Source organism: Gossypium hirsutum, chromosome D04 (genome assembly GCF_007990345.1).
Source record: "Gossypium hirsutum isolate 1008001.06 chromosome D04, Gossypium_hirsutum_v2.1, whole genome shotgun sequence".
NCBI lineage: Eukaryota > Viridiplantae > Streptophyta > Magnoliopsida > Malvales > Malvaceae > Gossypium > Gossypium hirsutum.
In genome coordinates this window covers 31,961,930-31,966,524 of record NC_053440.1, presented here as the reverse complement: position 1 = coordinate 31,966,524, position 4,595 = coordinate 31,961,930, and positions in this window count along the sequence as shown.

Sequence of the window (4,595 nt, the reverse complement as noted above, 5' to 3'; positions counted from 1 at the left end):
ATATCGCTAGAGGCAAAAAAGTTCTTTCGAGAGCTTCATGGACAACCTTTCATCCAAAAATGTGGCTTTGACTCTGAGAATTATTTCGAGGAAGAATTTTGGGGCTCATGCAATTACATGGGTGGAGAGACACTGGCCTCAAGGTTTTGTAGACTTGTCAGTGGTGTTGGAATTCTATGCCAACTTGAAGTTCTCTAGGCCACACATGATTATCGTAAGGGGTCGCATGGTAGGAATTTCACCCTCTATAATTTTAGAATTCTATAATGTCTCATATTATGAAAATGATGTTGATTTGGAGGGTATAATTTCATATTTAACGGAAGGAAAGGGTGAATGGATGCGAAGTGAATATTCAAATCTACCGCTCCCATTTGATATGATTTCACTAAACCAGTTAGCGAAATTGTGGATACAATTCATTTGAATGAGAATTTTCCCGTCCCTTAAGGGAAAAACTATTGATCCCTTCCATGCCATTTTGTTACATGTTATTCTGCAAGAAAAACAAGTATCGTAGGGACATGGATTTATATGTACATAATGCGTTGTGTAGTAAAAAATGAAGCTAGGATATTCTTTCCACATCTAATCACTGATTTATTCTGACTGGCTGGAGTCCCAATCGCACAAAATGAACAAATAAATTGTTCAATGAAAAGTCTGAGAAGTGATCCCTTGTATGAAAAAATATAGGGACTTCAACAATAGTTACATGATGAAAGAAATAGAAAGTGCAGAAATCAGGATAGCTCATCAAATTCATCACTTAGAGAATCGAAAATAGAAAAAATTCTACAAAAATTCGTAACAAAGGTAGATAAATTGATAGGATGGTGACAATACGATTCCAAGATGATAGAGGCAATGAAACCATATGTCGCATGTTACATAAGTAATTATGGATTAGATGCACCAGTTTGGCCGGAAAAGCCAAATCATTACAATGTTAAAGAAAGATGTGGATAAGAGTCTCATGCAAATCAAAAGAAGGACGCGAACGAAGAAATGAAAAAGTAGACACTGTATCGGATAAAGACGAAATGGAAATTATGTAGCCCCTAATGCGACCTTCAAGAAAGGGGTTACTCTTGAAAGATTCTAAAGAATGGCCGAAATGTGCCTTAAGAGGAGCAGCAATGAAGAGCAAAGGAAAACAATCATTGATTAATGATGCTACTTTGGATTTGGATTAGTTACATGTCTTTGCATTTTATTTACTTTTAATGCGGCATGTAAACTTTTAAATACATTTGGTTTTTGTTTGTGGACTTTTTTATTTTTATTTTTTTTGTTTTTCTTTATTTAATTTTCTTATGTGCAAGTTACCCTGAAAGACTACACAACAAATAGAGCTTCAACGAGGAGACAGACACCCAAGCTAATCTGATGCTCCACTCTAGGGAAGTTCGGTAACCTCCTAACCTTTATTTTGTACACATTGGGGAAAATGTGTAGTTTGAGTGTAAGGGGTGCATATAATTTTTATGTGTGTTTATTTTTGTTTTTATGTTTATTTGTGTGTTTATTTTAGTTTTTATACATTTTTCAAAAAAAATTCAAAAATCCCAAAAATATTTTCCGTTTTTATTTTTAAATTTTCCAAAAATGCAAATATATTTTTCTTCTTTGTTTTTAATTTTTGTTATTGCATGGTGCTTAGACTCTGATTGAGTAGTAACTTAGTAGTTTTACATATCAAATGAGTATATAGGATTGCTAAACATGTAAATTTTGAATGATTCTAGATAATGTATTTCTCATAACTGTAGATTAATTAGATCATTTGGTTAATAGGTATAATAGACTAGAGGTAATAACCGAAATGAAAATGTATAAAATGTATTCTAGATAAATGTAATGTTTCAAATAGTTTTGAAATCACAGTGTACAAAGCAAATATCAAGTATCTTCTTCTACATTATTAGAGAGATAAGGAAGGTGAGGGAAGGAGAAATAAGGCAGTGAGATGTAACGATCACATTTTTAGGGGGGGATTGGGAACAATGTCGTGTGCTATACTATTCATAATGCTTGAACGGTTTTGATATGAACTTTCTTTGAATTCGTACCAACCTAAACCTCAGAATGTTACAAGCTTAAAAGACCTTTGGGACTCGAATAAGTCACCGACGCATCAATTTGTATATAACTTGCGTTTGTTAGAATGAACATGAACAATTCTTTTTAGTGATCCGTATAATTTATTTTGACGGACCACATTTGTACATGTGTTCATTTACATTGCCTCTATCTCTATTGACACTTTAACTTTTTGAACTAATAATATTTGCTTTAGGAGTAGGTAAATTAGCTAGATATCATTCTTAAATTGCATGTGAAGTAATTCTGGTACAAATTTGATGTTGTATAGCTATATAACTTAATTGTTTGATTTAGTCCAAGGGTTGTCTTTTTTCATGTTTTGTGTGTTTTCTTGAGGACAAGCAAAGACTTGAGTGTAGGGGAATAGGATCTACTACAAATCGATGTGGCAAATTAGGCTTTTCTGACACACTTAAGGAGTTCTTTCTCGAGCAAAATAGATTTTTTAGATTTTTTTTTTATTTTTTTTCATATTTTTATATTTTCGGGTAATAAGTGAAAATCTCTCGTTTTTATCTCTTTTTTTACCCAAATTGGCCAATAGTGCCATTGGAGGTCTAACGTGTATTTGAATGATGTAGAGACATGTCCGAGGTCAAAAACGAGCATGAACGACATCAAAAATAAGGGTATCACGATATCCAACCCCTAGAATTGCGATACCTCCAACAATATAAAAGACCAATGAGACCTTTCAGTGGTAACGTGACATCCTTCTTGGGTATCGCGATATCCACCTCTCGAAGAAAACTGCCCAAGTTTAATATTTCCTGAGATATCGCAATATCCTCTTCTTGGTATCGTGATATCACCTTTGTCAAAGGGACAAACTTGGACAAAAAGGGCAACCTTTGTCTACTCGACCCACCAATCACACAAAACATGTGTAGGGGAATTTTGGCATCGAAAAGTCATCAAAACACCTTTCAAAACAACCAAAAATTGCTGAGGAGGAGAGAGTCATATTTTAGCTTAGTTTTAGTTTTAGTTTTAGTTTCCTTTAGGTTTTATTTAGTTTTCTCTACACTTTTCTAGGGTTTTTATTTTTCTCTTCTTCTACCTTAGATTAGAGTTTATTTTTCTGCATCTACTTCTTATTCTTGATGTTCTTTATGTAACACCCCTTACCCGTATTCGACACCGGAATAGGGTACGAGGCCAATGCACATACACTTATAAACATGTTAAACCGAGTTATAAAATTTCATTCAAATTTAAACTCTTCAAATTTTTAACATGCTTTTATAAATCTTCACATTATAACTTCAAAATACTATATTTGTAACAAATAAGGCTTCTGAGACCCAATACATACTCATGCAATTAAATACTTCATTTCCATTTCATTTAATTCACGATTCTCATGTTCACGATTCAATTCAATTTCTCAATCCAATATACATTTCAATACCATAATAATTCATTTAATTCAAATCATATCATTTGCAATTTTCATTTAACTCATGTACAGTTCAATTTCATTAAGTTCAATACTAATACATATTTATCGTTTAACTTAACGTCCCTTTTTGCGTCATTTTACACTTCAAGCATGAACTTACTATTTCATTTCCTTTCCACTCCCATTTCCTATGCATATCACACAAGATATAAGCATTACACTCAACCATAGTCGCAAGCTAGTTCTTTTTCAAGACTAACCACATGATAAACCATTTTAATAAAGATTACAAACTTTAAACCTTACCACCTTTTTATGATCACAAGCATATTTCCATCTAGGCATTTACCATCTCGATGCATAATTTTATAAATTTAATATGGCGTAATCCAGCCACAACTTGGCCAAACCCTAAGCATACACACCAAACATGCTAGCCAAATAAACATATAGTATAAGCATTATAAGCATGGATAACACCACATTTATTTATGTATCAAACTTATCAACATGAGTTAATTCATAAACCATTTCTGACATTGCTACATACCAAATCATATACCAAGTATACCACATACGCATACTATCAAACTTTATTTTCTCACATGAACTTTAACCATAACTAATAATGCACAATTATAAACATAATTTCTTTTCAATCGTTTATCGATTATAATCGAGCATATGACCAATTATACACAAATCATTCATATGTTCTTCCAAATTTCCTCCTCCTCCTCTCCATTCCACATCCTTAATGTACATAAAACTTTTAGAAATAACATTTTCTATAGTTTCACTATTCACTTACATGTATACTTAAAACTGTCTCTCCGAGTTAGAGTCACTAAATTATTTTTACCCGAAGCTACAGAGCTCCAAATTAAGAACCGTTAATTTCCCCGAAACTAGATTCACATATCTTCTTACCATAAAATTTTCAGAATTTTTGGTTTATCCAAATAGTACAGTTTATTCTTTAAAGTTTCCCCTGTTTCACTGCTTGATATTGTTTCTATTTGTTTCTCTTGAAAATAGATTAACTGAGGATTCTAAACATATAAACTTTATCCCATAATTATTTTTG